The sequence below is a fragment of the Passer domesticus genome, chromosome 10, assembly GCF_036417665.1.
Source record: "Passer domesticus isolate bPasDom1 chromosome 10, bPasDom1.hap1, whole genome shotgun sequence".
NCBI lineage: Eukaryota > Metazoa > Chordata > Aves > Passeriformes > Passeridae > Passer > Passer domesticus.
The window spans coordinates 30,276,689-30,295,215 of record NC_087483.1 but is presented as its reverse complement, the minus strand read 5'-3'; the positions used below and the strand labels follow the sequence as shown (position 1 = coordinate 30,295,215).

General features: G+C 39.1%; 1 protein-coding gene across 1 annotated transcript in view; it reads left to right on the top strand.

Annotated features, from left to right (window-relative positions):
- CNTNAP5 (contactin associated protein family member 5) overlaps window positions 1-18,527 on the top strand; it is a 273,862-nt gene that overhangs the window by 188,214 nt on the left and 67,121 nt on the right. The window lies entirely within an intron of this gene.

The following is an 18,527-nucleotide window of genomic DNA, read 5'->3' as shown; positions in this document are numbered from 1 at the left end:
CTAATTCCTATTGGTTGTAGAGCAGGTAGAGGCCATGCTGCAGTTAAGGAGGAAAAAAAAACTCAAACCAATAAAACCCTCCAAATTAATAGTAGCCATATGGAATAGAATGAAAAGCCTTTTATCATTTTGGATTCTACTGTGCCATGTCTGTACTCTGGTGCAAGAGGGTCTGAACTCCACAGGAGAGTTTTCACTCTGCCCAGACTCTGAAAACTTTTACAATTGAAAGTGCTACCTAGAAACCACGAAAAGTGTATTTAGCTGATGGCAAATAGATGTGTTTATTCTTTTACAGGTTTTACCTGTATATTAAAGATAAAAAGCATCCAGATTGCTGCAGAATCATAATGTTATGTAGGGCAAGGGTGTAACCTCTTCTGAGTCTCACAGCCCTGAATATGATGTTCAAAGTGCTTGGTACAGCTCCTGGGGCAAAACTAACATTCCCCTTGCAATAGAGGGAATACATTTTTTACCTGGTCTTAATGTAACAGAAAAAAGGAAGCAGAGGGTCTCATCAGTTTGTGTTTCTCTGCAGCACCAAATTTCTAATGGCTACTCAGGATGTCTGGCTTCCAGTCAATTCTGTCTTGATGTCAGGATTTTGTTTGTTTATTTGGAGATGTGAATGACATTAAGGGCAGACTTCTGAATGACTTTAAAGTCTCCTCTGTTACTTGTAATGTCTGTATTGTCCTGGTGATTATTTGATTATTAGCAACTCTTAAATTTTCTTGTTATTTAGAAGAAAGACCATGGAAACCTGAAGGGGAGTTTGCAGTAGGAGTTCCTATTGTCTTAAAACCATATTGCCTAATGAGATGTGTCAAAACCCTCCTGGTTCCAGTTACTCTAATACTGAATTTTTATGGATCCAGTTATGCCTTACAGTTACTTTATTTTTAAAAGCTGTGAATTATGTCTTTTGTTATCATCAGATTTACCAGCCAAGAATTGCTTGTATAGTTAATCTTATTTTAAAGAATGAAATGTTAATATCGGCACTCAGGGTAGAGCACAAAAGGAAAACAAATTGTGGGCATAACTGCTCAAAAAGAAATGGAATTGATGTCTTACAAGCACTTTCAGTGTTGCTGGCTTCTGTGTCCCACAACACACGGCTTAAAGATAAAACCCCACAGAGGTTATTTCTAAAATGTTGTTTCAAGAATGAATGCCACAATATTAGAGCAGGTCTGCATGTGTTTATTTTTGCACATATCTGTGAGGCACTTGGTCATGTGTCTGCAGGAATGTACACTATGAGTAGGTTTTGAGATGCCTCTTGTATGTGGGACCTCTCTAAAGCTGGGGGCACTTCCTGAGAACTACAACTTTTTTTGGGGAAAAAAGAAAAAAAGATAATCTTGTGTAAATTGACAGTGTGTAAACTGTGCATTTCTGTGCATTTTCAGGGCTGAAGCTGTCAAACAACAGGCTGACTGGCTAAAAGGGCTCCTGACAGGCAGCTCATCCTCTGCTTGTCCAGGAGCAAAACTGTGGCTGATTCCTCAAGGAAGGGATGTGGGGCTGGTGTCCAGCAGTCTGGCTTGTGCTCTCGCAGCTGGTGCAGTGCCACTGTGGTCCTGACAGCTGACCACACATGAATTGCACAGCTCATTTAGTCTTTACTGTAGGACTAGATGAGAATTTAAAAAAAAAAAATAAAATATTGCAGTCCAGTGCTGTGCATGTGGTAGATGGCCATCATTTTTCCCCTTTTTTTTTCTTCCTTTAGTATGCTATTTAATTGCACTTTCAAATTTTCTGGTTTTTCATCCTGCGCTTTCTCAGTAGTCTAAGGATATGGCAAGATGTGAAACATGCTCAAAAATAACATTTCAGTTCTTGAAATGACAAGATAAGGGTAATTTGTTCTTAACTGAGTATTTGTAGAAAAGCATTATTTTCCCCAAGCTCTATTAATTGATATTAATTTTGTAGTGAAATGCTGTTGTATTACAGAGGAACTTAGAGAACAAGTAGTGCTGAACACTAAAGGTGTCCTGAAGAGTTCTAGGACTTAAGGAATTTCCACTCCTAAACTTGAAGATGAGCTACAAGTGTGAGTGACCTCAGAGTATTTTGCTGGACCTGCTGCAGAAGGTTCTCACCTGTGTTGTTTTTGCCAGATTTGGGGCCAGAGCAACAGAACAAAGATCAAAACTGTTGGGTTTTGTTTCTTTGTTTGACCTAGACTTCTGGATGCCCTGAAGCACTGTGTTTCCTCTGTGTTGTCAGGGTATCCTAATGTGTAATTGCTGTTAATGTGCAACACTTCAGATCTGACTGCAGAATTCAATATGCAATGCCTGTGCATTAATGACAATACTGCATCTGTAGGCCAGCAGGAAATGTTACCTGACCTAATCCAATTTGCTGAATGTCTCCACACAGTATTGCCTCTGGACTGAGCCCAGTGGTGAATGCCTGATGGAAGTGCATCTCCCAGAGGTACATCTAATCTTGACATAAGAAAATTATTAAAATTTCTGTTCCTCCAAGAAATCAAATCCATTGCTGAGCTTACTCTCATTCTGGGCTTTGCTATTTTTTTCTTTTTTTTTTTTTTTTTTTTTTTTTTTTTTTTTTTTCCGCACAAGGACATGGAACACATAATTAGGATATAACAGCTGGTAGCACCAGCACACCAAATCCTTGTCTTCAGGACCTAAATACTGTTTCACAGAGAAGCAATAAAAACTTTTCCCTTTCCTTTTGCTTCATAGTGCAAAGAAGTATGTTGTTACATAGCAATTTTGGCTTTCACAGCTTTGACGTGAGGCAAATGGGACAAGCAAGGGATTCTGGGCTGCCTCAGAGAGAAGCCCAGGGAGGCTCCTGGCTTGCTTAAAATTGTTCCAGTTTATATCAAGGAATTTCTCTTTCTTCTTTTGCTGAGCCCTCCTGCCCTAAAGACACAGGCACTTCCTCAGCGGGTGTGACTGAGCGTGGTATCCCCCTTGAGTTTCTTGGATTTACATCTGCAATGTGTCAGACATGCAATCTGGCAGTTGGCAGAGGAGTTTACTCATCTCCACCTCCTGCTGTCTGGAACAGCCTTATTGGTTCTCCCTGTCATACTACAGTTTAGCTGCAAGAGTGTCTCTGAAAGCAAAAATTAAATTTCCCTAAACTGTAGTTTTGTACATCTCTGCCATCAGACAGATTTGAGGAGATTTGTGAATGCAATAGATGTCTGTTCATCAAGGCATAGCTGGCTTTCTTAAGAAGGTGGCAAAGGAGACTTGTATGACCAGAAATCACAAATCTCCTGTGACCTTCCCTGGCATGTTGGAGAAACACTAACTTATCTGATAGTGGGCATTAACTAGAAAAGTAATCCACACTGTTAGAGAAAGATTGCAGACTTACCCTTACAAAGAGAGGCCACGTCAAGCAAGCAGGAGAGGAGCAGGGTAGGCAGGAAGGTTGAGCTTTTCTTGAAATGTGCTCTCTGTATTCTGAGAATATGAAAAGAAATGTAGTCCCCCCAGGGCTTTGATTTCCTCTTCGTGGAACATCTCTGGCTGTACCTAAGGAAAAAGCATATGTACAAGGAGAGCCACATGTGTGCAGATGCATGTTTAATTAAGCTATTAACATACAAGATGTTTGATGGTATGAAAATATTAACTGAACAGCCTCCCAGCTCTTGACTGAATTTGCTCAGTTTTCTAGAAGCAGTGGGTGGAATCAAATGCTTGTCACTTGGGAAGCTTCCTCACATCCACCTTATCAAGGATTTAGCACAGTGATGGCTCTATCAGTGGCAGCATAGCTTGCTTTACAATACTTGGCTGACAGTCTGTCAAGTTCATAGCACATTTGTGTAGGCAGGGACTGAGAAAAGATCAGTCCAAAAGCAAAATCAAAGAAATAGGAATGTCTGTAGGTGGTGGGGTTTTCCTGACTTCTTCCTTATTTTTCTCTTTCCAGTAGAATCCCTACACCATGTCACCTTAAGCTTAGATTTCAAACATTGATCCTAAACTACATCAATCCTAAACTACACACCTCTTCCTTGAACTTATGGTCTGTCAAGTCTCACTATTATATGGCTTGCACCCAGGTTTCCACCTCCTCTGCTCCTCTTTGGTTCCCAGTTAGTCCCATATCTCAGTGCCAAGCTGCACCAGGTGTGTCCCACAGTCTGACCCCTTATGCCAGGCAGCTGGTTGCCCTCACTGATGAATCCCTGCATTTGCATTTTGTAACTCTCTAGTAGAGGGAAAGATGTAGTTCTGCCTCACAGCAGGGAATGCGTCATAATTTCTTAGCTTAGACTTAATTCTGTTGCTGAGACAGGTCAACTTTTCTTTTTCTTTATCTATGCCCTGTATGTTGCCAGAGCTTTGTCTGTGCAGGCTCCCTCCTTAGCTGCAGGTGAGGCCACTGATGCGAGAGCAAAAGGTGCTCAGAAATGTCCTGCAGGGCCCTGCCTTCAGTAGTGGCTGCTGGAAAGATGCAGCTTAAGGTGAGCACACAAGTTGATGTCTTTAGCTCGTCCCTCAATATGTCCCCATCACCCACAGCTGCTCAGATAAGGGCATTAGTGTTTATGCTGTTGCCAATCCCTTTTAGTATCCACTATGAATCTGTTGTTCATAAACTTGTCTAATCACTTTTTGAACTTCATTAGGCTGCCTGCCCTGCAGCCTCCTAGGAAAGCAAGTTCCAGGAGTTCCCCACTTGCTGTTCTACAGAACTACATTTTTTAATGTGTTTTTAACTACTGTGTTTCTCAGTGCACTGAGTTCTTGTATTACAGGATGCAGTGGAACACAGTTTTGTGCCCACACAGAGCTTTTATAGTGCTTTTAGTTACTCATCTAGGACTTTCACTAACACTGGTATTTTTCACCTGGAGTGATAGATATGGTTTACACCAAGAGATAACTTGAGATATGGTTTGCACCAAGATTTCACCACTTTAGAGTAAATCTTTTTGAAGAAAGGAGTCTGAAGTCTGGGTTCTGTTGGAGTATTTTACATAGATGTATCAGGAGGTGATGTAAAATGATCTATAACAAGAAGTCATTTACCAATAGGGTTTTGCTCACTAGTATTTTATGCCTTTTAAATATAATTTCCAGTTTATCATTCCAGTACTTTCAATTGTTAATGCATTACCAGGGGACTATTTGTTCTTGTACAAAATAACTTTAAATTGTTATTGCATTACCAGAAGACTATTTTTCATTGCACAAAATAACATAGAACAGGGCAGTCTGCCCTCAAAAAGTGGCTTGTGTTGAAGGAGTAGTAGATAGGTGGCAGGTGTGAATTGTGTGCTGCAATTATTCTTGGGTAAATAGGATCCCTTTTTTGAGAATGATTGACTTCCCATCTGCGTTTCCATCACCATACTTTGTCTCTCCCACCAAAGTGCCAGTGACAGCTTCTCACAAGCACAATTTTGGACAACTTGTGCTATATTTGGAGACTTTAGAACAGAGTTCACCATAGTAATGCAATGCAACCCCCTTTTATTTGTAGGGAGAGATTTAGAGGCCATTTTTAAAGATGCTACATTGGTTTTTGTGCGCAGCTGATTAAAATGCAGGGGGTCTAAGCAGAATACAAAACCTGTGGCATTGCAGAGGTAACTTGGCATGGAGCCTGCACACACCTGTGGGTAGTGGAAATATCATTATCCCAGTTTCTGACCCTTTACTCCCCTTTCCCTCTACCATCCTCTGTGGCTGGCAGGGAGGTACAGTGTACTGTAGCTGCCAGCAAGGAGTGGCAGCTACTTGCTGCTATTGCTTCTCATCCAGTCTTGTCGTGTTTCTCTGAGATTGAAATGAAGCCAAGAGGCTAAGTGATGGGAAAACATGGGAATAAATCCTTGCTCAACCGTACATTAGATGGCTTCTAACACAGTGGAAGGAAAGCATCTTCCCTCCTTGAAACCCACTGCAGGAGAGGGCAGGCTTCTAATGCTGCCTGACATAATTCTGCAGGGACACAGCAGGGTAGGAGTCTCCTGGGATGGCTCCAGTGAACGCTGGAGCACCATTATCTGTACTTGCTTTAGACACAAAGTGTCAGTGAATTTAAAAAAACACTTCTTCTAGTGAGGACTGATAGAGTAGTGAGGAGAGAGCTTCTGTGGTTAACTCCTGTTTGCTTATATTGAATACATGCTTCATATTTCTGCTGTCCCTGGATACTTCTGTTGCTTTTTTTGTTGTGTGTTTGTTTCAGGTTTTTTCCCTTCCTTGAATGACTTTATTTTTGTAAGTCTGAAAAGCCATTTTGGAATTAAAATTTTATATTATTTTATCAAATTTCATTTAATTTGAGACCTTTTACAGTTTACATAGAAAACATATTTGCACTCCAAACCGAATAGCTCTACTGTCTTTTACTGACATGGAAATTATCTTTTACAGTATACAGGAAGCTTGACCAGGGGTATTAATGAAGGTACAGAGGACATGTAAATGAAATGTAAATCTAGACAACAAATTTTGTGCCTGAATTCTGGAATTAATTGCATACACTATTATTGGTGGTTCTGTGAGGAAGTCAGTGCTGTGAGCTGATGCTGCAAGACGTTTACCTGACCTCTACAATCTGTTGGTTTGGGACTTTTGATCCCAAAGAACTTCTGGTTTTGTTCAATCTGTGAAACCTGTGGGATTGTGTAAGTGGTCATAGCTCAGTAATGCTGAAACGTTGAGTTCAGGGAATTCTGCAGTCCAAATAAGAGTTTGGAAATTGATAGTTTTATGAGGAACACATGTGCCAGAATCAAACACATCTTAATGGTACCTCTGGCTTGAGATCCAATTCTATAAACTATTCATACACACAGTTTGAAGAAGGGAAGAAGAACAGAATTCTTTCAAGCTATTTCAGCCAACATTGCCTTAATCATGAGCAGTAATGGTCTCCTTTTTCTTTTTTTTTTCTTTAATTTGCAGGATTTAGCATTTTGTTAACAAGAAATAAATAATGGTGATTAGAAACAAACAGCTAATCCATGGTTTGTTATATTAGTGGATCATTAGCTATGACAGCAACCTGTCCTCCATTCCAGGAAGAAAGCAGGACTGCTGCCTGAGCAGAAAAGTGTGCCTTCTCCCTCATTAGAGCCACAGCAGGGAGTGTGTTCTCATCACACTTCCATTTGGCTGCTTCTTTCAGCTGCCCTACTTTAAACACCTTGGGCTCCATTAGACTCAGATTGTCTTACTGACATTAAACTAATTTGTCTGTCAAATACGGGCCAGTGCAGAGAGTGATGTTTTCTGATTTTGCAAAGCAGAAGATGTAAATTGCAGCAGTGGAAGAGTTTTCATCTAATCTCTTCCACCAAAATGCCACATGAGTAGCAATAGTAAATGGCAATAGTAATTTTCATTGGTACTTATGTTATTTTTGAGGCTAAAAAAGCATTTGTGGCTGTAATTTCTAAGTTTTATGCATGTTTTGGGTTCATGTGACTCCTGTTTTAGATCTGGGGAAGAAAGTAGGTAGTAAGGCAATTGCAGAAAATCAGATAGGATAAAACCCCTGTGCCTAGATTTTGTTGGAATTGGTTTGACCTGTCCAAGAAAACAGAGGTATTAGGAGGCTATACACAAAAAGATCAATAGTATAACTTAATCATATAGGTAATTAGGAGAAAAGAAAATGCAACTCCATGTTAAGAAAAAAAAGAAAATTTTTTACTCTGAATAATAAGGCTATTGCTCAGATTCACTGCTTTTAAATCTGAAGTCCAGGAATTTTATCCCCATTGCAGTTGGAAGGTAGCCTGTGGAAAATTCGTACTGATGTTTGAAAGTGTGAACGCAGAGATAGGAGAAAAGAGTCTATGTGAGTCAGCTGAAGGTGGCATTTTGACATTACTTGGTGTTCAAAAAACAAGGGAACAAAAATCTTCCCTCAGCAAAGCAGTAAACCAAATACTATTACATGAGCTATCTGGTGTTAAAAGGGGCATAAAAGTAGCTCTTCTAAGTGTCTCTTACTTCCTTTCATAAAAAGGACTCCCCAAAATGTAGAGGATAAGCAAGCATACTTTGAGAAAATTTGCAAAGCATACTTTTGAGAAAATTTCCCAAAGCATGCTTTTGGGAAAAAAAGTTGTGTAGTTCTTTGACTCACAAGAAGCACCTAAAACAATTTAGAATTGTTTACATCCTCCCAACCTGGACTGATCTGGAGAAGAGCAGGTCTGACTGAGACTTGACGAGTAGCTGGAAAGATGTGATGACCTGAAAGAAAATAACCCCTTTAAAACCTTCTTTAGAGAAGCTTTTTCGTTATCTGCTTGGCCCAAAATATTGAGAACAAAAATGAAAAAGCTTTTGAGCCTGAATCTTTTCCAAGTCCTTTTGACAAGAGAAAGACTCAGACTGGTTTAGCCAAGGCATGTATTCCCTCTTGATCTGTGTAGGACTCAAAACAACATCAAGAGCCTTCTTCTTTTACTCTCAAGAGCAGAATTCAGAAGCCCCAGAAGAAAAGTTTTTTGCTTTTGGTTTTCATTTTTTTTAACATTAGCATTTAGAAAGGTTAACCAATTTATGCAGTTCTCCTCTAAAGGTAGCTTTCTTGTTTAGCAGAGAAGAAAATTGAGGCATCAGGCTGCAACGGACACCAATTTTGCCTGAAACTGGAATGGGCCATTAGATTGATTTAAATGTACCCCTCTAAAACCAATGGCTAAGTCCTTGCAGCCACAAAAAAGAGCCAAACAAATGTTTCCTCTCAGCTGAACACCTTTGATGTCTTTCACTCCAAGTGTGAGCTTTCTGTAGGTACCTCTTGTGCCTTGCCCTTGTGCTGCTAGTGGAAGAACATGTTATTCCTTAGAGACACATTTGCTTTTGTGTCACCACAGTTATGGTGATTTAGCAGGAAGATGTGAATTTATATGGACCTACCAAATCCTGTGAATTTATATGGACCTACCAAACTGCAAAGAAGGTAATGGTATATTCAGGTGGGGTTTCATGGGATTTTTGTTGTATTCAGCCATTAAGGGTAGAAAGCTGTGATTTTGCACTGTAACTGGTGAAGTAATAAATGTTGCTATTTCCCTTTTGGTTTTGTGGTTTAGTGTTGAGTTTCTGTATGGATTTTTTTATATACACAAAGGAATGAAAATGCATTGCAACCTTCATTTAGGCTAAGTACTAGGAGGATCTTTCCCAGCAGTAATGCCTGTTTTCTGCTTAGGCAGTACATGGAACCTGTAGGAATGTATTTCTCAATCAAATGTTCTTGAAATTGGCCAGTGGGTTGCTGAGTTACTCAAGCAATAGACACAGGTGTGCACAAAAATTCATGAAGAATGTTTCAATATGTCTCATTTCTCTAGAAAATCATGTTATTATTTATATCTAAAATCTGCTAGAATCAATAGAGACCCATTCCATGGGTCCTAGTGCTAAAAGGAAATCTTAATTTGGGCTAAAATGAGATGCAGATGTAAGTATTTTCTCACCATGCCAGATGCACCAATGTCTGCCTCCTTCCATGATAGGAACAAAAGCTCAAACCAAATGTTCTTCCTAAACTCAATTGAACTTCCTCACTACCCACTGTTCTTTCATAGATCTTTTGACCATTGCTGTTGTGCTAGATTCAATCCCTGTCTTTGTGTGCTGACTTTTTGTTTACTTGGGATGCTTAGTTCCATGTCTCCCTTTCTTAAATCTTCTATTTCCCCAAAAAGTTTAAAGTGACATGTCTAATTTATAACGTAGTGATTTCAGTGTATTAACATTGATAGCACATAAAAAGTGATCCCAGTATAGACTGAAATCAGTTTTGTTCAGGCTGTCTCATTCAATGTGATCAAAATGTTCACAGTAACAATGGGGAAGGAAAAGATAAGAGTTCCTGGCTGTTCTTTTTCTCAGTTCTGTGTTACTGAACCTAGTTCAGGTCTGACAGGTTTGTTTTACTGACAACTCCAAGCCTATGATGTTTTAAAAAATCACCAGAGATCTGAAAAATGGTTCTGAGGAAAGAATAATATCGATCTCATGATATGTTTGCTTTAAACACTAACTTTTCCTTCATCTGATGATTCAAATGGTCAGTAGAGTCCATAAAGTTATATATTCATACAGATAGAGTTCTCTCTTTTTGGGAAAGTATGTGTTTTTATATTTATGTAGATATGTGTAAATCTTCTATTCCTCCTTTTAGGAGGAAAAATAAGGGCGGAATTTGCATGTAATTAATTTTTTAGGCCGCATGGATGTTGTCAGGCCTGGTACAAGACAAAGTAGTGCTGGTTACTCTTTTTTCCTTTGAGGTAAAGGCTTTCTCTACATTAGTACTTGTTTGCCTGCTGTTTGTCACTGTGATTTCAAAGTCTCAGATTTTATCTACATGAAACCACATGAAATTTAAACAAATGCTAACACTTTGGGGTGTGGCAGAAGTTTAGAGGCTGTTTCTCAGAGATAAATCTGTATGACTGAATGGTAAGGTAAACAACAGAGGATGGGATTTTAGGACAAGTTATCTTCTAAAGTCAGCTCTACTTTGGCTTTTTTTCTGGCAATGCAAAGTCAATTTGATCCATTTGTTTTGCAGCTCTAATATCTGCTGTTGGACTGGGAAAGGTTCTCGTGCAATGAGCATTTTTTTTATATCCTGCTTTTGGGTCCTGTTTCCCAAAGCCTCCATGTTCAATGCAGTGGCAGCTTTCTAGGTCACTTCCTTTCCAGTGCACACTTTTGTTCTGGATTCACAAAGAGATTGTGTCGCATTTTGTTTACTACCTCTGTGAGACATTCTAGGGCCACTAGTCAATCTGCAGGACATTAGAAGTACCTACTTAATAGAGGCAGAATTTTACTGAGTGAATAATTACATCCTGTTAGTGCTGAAGTAATCACCTTACATGCAAGCAATGCCTCCAGAGGGAGGTATGTCCTTTCCAAAATGCCACCCTGGACAGTTCATTTTATGTCCATACAAAGCTCCAGAATCTGCCTGACCATATTGCACTACAGGTTGTCATGTTTTCAGAGGATGAAATTTATGTTCCATGAAATATGCCATTGCCAAAATTAATAGGTAAATGAACAAAGTGAAACAGACCATTAGAACAATTGTAATATCACAGTTGCTGGGTTGTGGCACAAAAGCAGAAACTAATGGGTAAACATAACCATATTATAGCGACAGGAGCCATCAATGTGCACAACTGTGGTTACACAATGGAAGGCACTCGACCGAAGTGAAATATGATCTAGCAGTCAGGTCAGTTGCAGGTAATTTTGCTTGGAACAACTTCCCTTGGCTGGTTTGTTTTAGCTGATGGAAAATTATGAATATCACCTATTTCACTGCTGTTCTACTGGAATTTCAGTTTCACTTTGATAATTTTCATAATTCTTTTTTTTTTCATATCATTCTGGACAATGATACTGACATTTTTGTCTTTGCAGAAATTTTCCAAGGCATGAACAGATTGTTCCTGAATGTTCATGCAAATATGAGTTCAGCCAATGACCTTCAGAGTAAATGTTCACTCTAACCATGAAATCTTTGATGCCCTTGCTTTTATTTCTGCTCTAAAGCAATGCTTCATAATTTTAAGTGAACACTCAAACAATATCTAATCAGGATAAACAATTCAGAGACTGAACTGTGTTTATATAATGTGATTAAAAAGCTTTGAATAGCTAACAGAATCATAACATTCTATTAATGGGCAGCTTGAGAGAAGCTACAGTAACAAATGATTCAACTGAAAAATTACAAAGCTCAAAGATATGCAGGATCAGATCCATTGGATTCAGTATATTTGTACTGATTTAGATAAGTAAGATGGTGGATTAACTCCTTAATTTTTACATCTTTAATTAAATTCCACTTTAGTATAAAACAAACTAAAAACCACAGAAACATTTTAAAAAATCAAATATTTAGAGGAGCTAACAAGTTCATCCATAGCTTGTTAGTACAGTATTTACAATCAGCACCTAAACACTTCAGCACTGATAGTTTGAAAAAGCTAGCACTCTGTTCTTAGAGAGGTTTACCCTGCAATACTGAAGTAGAGAGGGGTGGAGAGGCATCTTTAAGTCTGGTTACTGGAGTGGTGCAATATAAATTAGAATACTTCTGAATAGAATATCTCTGGCCATTTGCTGGAGCCTGAAGTGGGATTGATGCAGGAGCTCCTTCAGATCACTGTGCCACTCAAGAGTTTACTCATGCAGGAGGACTTTGTCAGTGACTGACTAAAACAGATTCAGAGCTGCTTTATTCTGCTAAAGTGGCTCAAAGTAGTTGGAGCACACGAGAGAGCTGGGTGCTCAACTGTTTAGCTTTCTCTCTCAGAGATTTCACTCCATACATATGCAAAAAAATTTGGTCTTCACTGAGCAAGATCTTTCAAGGGAATATGTAGCAGGGAACTGGGTCCTAATAATAGTCTGGTACAGAGAAGGTTGCAATGGTTCAGAGCCAGCCTGAGCTACAGCCAGCATTGCTAATTGCTTCCTCCCATGGCAGACCAACAGGGGTTTCTCTACACAGCAAAATAAAACTATGCAAGTGTTAGATATGTGTCATACATGTGATTTAGCATATGTTTCATCAGCATATAAGTGTTTGCACTGAACAGTGTGTGAACTTACGTAACCTCTGCCACCTGGTGCAATACTTGTATTTGTGTTTTGACATTACACTAGTTCTTACTGAATAGATACCCTTTGCTGCTTTCACCCATGGAAAACACAAAGCCAGCTGAGATTTAAAATGCTCAAGTAAATCTTGAAATTAGAGTCCTCAAAGTCCTTCTTCCATTTATCAAGAGAATGCTGTCTTACTGTTACACCATGCTACTTAAATGTGAGATATTGCTATGATGAGTGTAACCTATGACAAAAAAAGTGAAAACTTGAATACGCTAAATGCAGAATTAGGTGACTAGTTGAGTGATAATATATTGCCTAACCTAATGAAAAGACATTACCTTTGAATAATGGACCACATCGTAGATTAAATTATCCCAAGGCAAGGTAGTAGGTGCTTCATGCAGACAAGGTCAATTACCTTATCCAGAAGAGCCTGTTTGAAGTGTATTATGAATAATTCACAGACATAGAAATTAGCTTTGAAAAAGTGTCCCAGCTATAATGTGGTGAAAGCATTCAATTTCTTTTTTAATGTATTTAAGATAACACCCAAAGGACAATTATGGCTGCTTAAGTGTAAGAATACTTAAATGACAAGGAATGACAATTGTGTGGTCAAATTCACATTAATGTATTATGCAAAGGGAGGCATCTCCACCATGGTGTGATTCTGTCAGGATACAAGTAACAGATTTCAAACCTCATACTGTATTTTTAAATGCTGAATGAAATTTGATCAAAGACTGATTAATTTATTAACCTTTCTCAATGGAGAAGACGTAGTTGTTGATGTACTAGCTTTGCTTACTCTTGCTGTTCAGGCCTTTTAGTTCTTTGACTTTCTGATATGGAAACGAAGGTTCAGAGCAATTAAATCACTTGTGTGATTTTGGAGAGTCTGACAAATGCAAGGGTAGAACCAGAACATTTTATTTTCTATCATTAATCAGAAGACCAGTCTTCTGCTATAAGCACTAAATTAGGCTGTTTCCAAGTCAGTATTGTTCCAATCTAGAACTATTTAGCATTAGAGTTAAAATGATGGCAGTAGCCATGGTAGCAGAATGCATACTCACTTGACATATGGTGACCTTAGGTGTGAATTAGAAATGCAATAAACCTCTAAGGCTGGGGATTAACATGCCCTCTCAGCATATTTTGATTCCACAGGCAAAACAATAACCTTAGCTTTCTCTCTTTGACTTTGCAATAAGTGGTAACGGCCAGGGGAAATCCCTCAGGGGCTGCAGTTTTCTAAGATGCCTGGCAAGAAGATGGCTAATTCATCAGGTATGTATTTAAGTGCTGAAATGTAATAGTGACATTTCATGGCCTCTGAGTTTACCAGCTTTATTTGCTTGAAAGGAAGAGTTCAGCAGAATTTTAGAGGGTGCTGTGGAATCGTGTATCTAATGAGGCGTACAGCCTTCCCAGTCCTGTTTCCATTCACCTCAATGTCAAGAATCCCATTTGGCTCAGCAGGAGCAGGTCTGGAACTTTCAAAGGATGGTTTGAATAAATAGAGATAAAAATTTGACACAGAGTCCAATTATAAAACAAGCTGTTAAAATGCGTGATTAAGTAGAAACCACCACAAAGATAGGTATGGAAACTTCCATTAAAGCAAACACACTGAAAGGTGTTGGTTTTTTGCATTTATATTCTCCATCATCCATCTTTTCAAGGATTAATTCTTAAAAAAACTCAAGAATTTCCTTTCCTCCCACTTCACACAGTCGTTGGCCTCCACCCGAGTGTTTTCTGTGAGGACTTGATAAAGACTAATCTGAGTTTAAGAGACTTGCAAGCTGATGTTCTTATTTGCATGCAGGAATGTGAACAGATGTTTACATAGTAGTGTTAAGTAGGACAGCTGTTTGGGCGTCATTTATGTATTCCATTTAAAAGCAAAGCTTTATGGTTACAATTTTTACTCACAATGTGGAAGAGAAAAGAAATCTAAATTCAGACAAATGCATTTCTTCCTGTGCTAGGGGTGGCTTCCTTTAAACCCATCAGTTTTCTGTGTCTCTGAATTTACAGCATCATACAGACACCTCTCCCCTAAACCTCAAGGCAAAGGCACCTTACCTTGGCCAGTTGCCTGTGGGTGAAAGAAAATATATGGCACAACTTTGCTAAATGCTATTTGACTGAGGGAAGAAAAATGGCACTGAAATTAGGGGAGGGAAGCTGTCCCTTTTCTTTGCAGGAGATGGCTTATTCCTGATTGTTTCTGCAGTCTGTTTGTAATGAAGTGTGCATCGGGGTAATATTTGCCTTTGCATTTGCTCTGCTCTTGAGATGGGTGAAAATCATTAAAGTGTGTTACAGCCATAAATGTGTAACTTGTATTTATTAATTTCCTAACATAAATCTTCATAGAAAAACTTCCATTATGGAGGTGTACATATGCATCAAGCATATCTGTAGAGAGAAGGGGTTGGAGGGAAGGGGCTCTCATATTTTTAAAAGAAGTTTGCCCCTCAGGGATCTATATTTTAAATATGAGGCTTGGGTCTGATCTTGGTCATGACTTCATTTCCCCTGATGCCTGTCCCCCTAGAGCTCCATATTTGAAAAGAAATCAGGGAAATTATGTAGACAGTTAAATGGAAGTGATTGATTCCTGTTACTTGCATAGTGCTTTGTTTGGAGAACTCTAATGTGTTAATACCTGGTCAAAATCCTACACTAGTCTGAGAGAAAAACTTATCTGCCTCAGTTGTGTTGTTTCCACCCAAGCACCACTACCTGACAAAGATGCCTGCATCTTTTCAAGCCAGTAGTTGACAGGATTTGTAGTAAGTTATACTCATCCAGAGGAAGGATCACTCCATTAAAGAGCCTCACTGCTGGAAGGAAAGCTGGTGATGGATATGATGGTCTTATGGACTTTTGATTCACAGCATTGATGCAGCCCACAGAAGGGTTTGTCTCACCATCAGTCACAATGGTAAAGAGTTATTTCATATGTAAAGTTCTTGATTCTCACTTTGTGATGCTTGTAAATAGAATGGCTCCCATGCTGCTTCTTTCTCTCACCATTAAAACAGAAGACACACAGGCCTGTTCAGCTTTGGGAAAGAGAGGAAGGACTAGGGCTTCTCGAGGCTGGATGGTTGTCATTCTCCTGCAGGCTCTGCCCATTCCAGTATTCACTGCAATGCTGAAGTACGGCTCAGTTTTTCCTTCAGCATCAGGAGCAGAAAACTGTCTTCAGCTGCATAATAATCTGTTAGTAACAGCAGAGCTACAGAGCAGAGCTGAACAGTTCATATTCCATCCACTACAGTCTGTGCAGGAATGTAAATACACACCCATGTTTGTTATAGCTGTATAGAGAGATACACAGGAACCTGAGACCAATTAAGCAGCAAAAATAGAAGATCTATTTGAAAGACGTGAACCTGTTGCTAACAGGGTAAAGAAAAAAGAGCTGCAAATTGATTAAGCAGTCCCACAGAGAAGACAGATTGTTGTCATCCTGACCTTTAAGGCTGGTCAGGATATATCAATAGAAGCATCTTCTGAGTACAGTGTTTTATGATTTTTTTTCATTTACATTCTCTTGTTTTTGCCTTTACGTGCTGGCTTGGAGCCAGTTCATTTCATGGTCTTGCCTATACATATGTTCTGCTACAGCTGCATTTTTCCAAAGTGCCCAATTTCACAGCACTCCAGCCTTCCTTAGGATGACAAATGGTGCCCCTGCTGCTCTGACCAACAGAACTGTAATTGCAGCCTGAGACAGGGACAGCTGAACTAACGCCACGCTGCAGTTTGGGTATATTCTTAAGTTGAAATCTGACTGCATGTGTTTATCGTAGCTAGGTTTCCGATTCCACCACTTAAGGCATTAACTGCTGACATTAATTGTAACATTGAGGAAAGCAGAATGGCTCTGCAGTTGAAAGCAGCGTCAAATCAGCAGTTATTTATTTACCATTGCTCTGTAATGTGTTGTAACACATCAGACTATAAAGAAGTTTAATGAGTTGCAGTAATGCCTCTTAGAGATACTGAAATGCTGTTCAACAAGTTATTGGGAGGCTTTTTGTTCACTTTTGTTGATTGGTTGGTTGGTTTTTTGTTGTTGATTCTTTTTTTTTTTTTTTTTTGTAAAGCTTAAACCCAGACTTTCTGCACTGCTGTGCAGGACTTTTTGATCATAAGTAGTACAACTCAGAGCTGTCTTTTGCCAACTAACATGCTTTGAGAACAAAAAATAAGCAATCCAGTTCAACTGGCCCTGTGAGATTTCAGTTCAGTAGGGATGTGACAGAGGGGTAGGAGGAGAGGCTCAGAGTGTGGTTTCTACGCTGTCCAGGCTGCCTTGCTGGCTCATAATTGGTGTAAGACTCAGAAATGTGCTTATATTATTCTCTGAGCTCTCTTTTTGGGTGTTGGTGTCATTTTGTAGTTGTTTACATTGCCTGACTTGTAGAAGACAATGGATATATTGCATGCTCTTCCCAGGGACTTTACAACTTCTTTTTGCCATTAAAAACAAACAATACACCAACCAAACAAAAATCCTAAATGAAACAAAAGAAACAAAACCCCCAAACTTAGGGCTTTTTATCTACAACTGCATGGGGAGAGATACTGGACTTCCCTCTTACCCAAGATACTCAGGTAATATTACAGGACTTGAGATAAAGAACTTGAGATGTGATCTCATTTTCCAAAGTTGTCTTTTCAAAATAATAGTATCTGAGAGTGCTACTATCAGTTTTAAGAAAATCCTCTAATCTATTTAATTAGGGATTCCAGCTTTAAAGTGATTAGCAATATATTATCTTTTCTAATTTATATTCTATTAAGACTGTTTTTCTATTTTTACTCCAGTTCAGATATTCAGCATATTTACTGATGATATTTTCTGATTTCTTTAAGATCAATATGAGCCATGAAATTCAGTAGTTATTATAAGCCACTTGCAGGAGCCAGCCAGTAGTTGCACTCCAAAAAAGGCAGCCTGTGGAAATGACATTGTTCTAATGACTTTCTGGTCAGATTCACCCCATGTAAATAGATGTTATTCTCTAACTGTCAGCTGTGCTGTATTAACCTGGGAGCTGAAGGACAAGGTGTGTTCTTGTTGCTTCATGAATCAATAGTGCTAATAAAGATTCTCTATACCTGAATCTAGATTTTATTATTCCTAGAAACTGCCATTGCAAGTGCAGTGGGAACAAAACTAATCTGTCTTTTGTGGAGGGTTGTCAAATCTGAAGACGTCCATTTGAGCCCACTAGTGACTGTATTGGTACAATGTGAGCAGGGGTGAAAAAAGTAATGATAAGGATCCTTTTCTCATTATTAATGCTGGTAGTTAAAACTGCATATACAGGAAACAGTTCTGTCGAGTAAGGTAATTCCATTTTTACTCAGACACTTTTCAAAATAAAGGAGTGGGGAAGAACTGTTATTAGTGCATGTAGTTTCTCCCAAAGGACCAAGCAAAGATTGCTTTCCACAGCATGTTTTTCTGTAACTCATCCAGTCTCCTATTAAATGTCCCAAATGTCCCCATTTTATCTATTTTCTTTTTCTAGTTTATCTAGTGGCATCTCATTGTGGGTGTAATCCAGCTAACTGTCCATGATTTCTATCAAGAATTGAATTAATCCTTGATTAATTCAACTCAACTTTACTCCAGCTGGCTTGTGCTGGTAAACAAGCTACCTGCTCTGAGTTATACCCTGAGGTTCAGACCACTATTAGGCCAGGCTGTTGCCCTGGGGATTTTTGGGCTTTCTTGGTGAAAGGCTCTGGCTGGTGGGCAGGTGAGAGCACCTGAGCCTGGGAGCTGCGCAGAGCTGGGGACTCCATTGCACGAAGTGAAAAGTGCTGCAGTTTAGGTCATTACTCTTCATCCATGCCCAGTCTCAA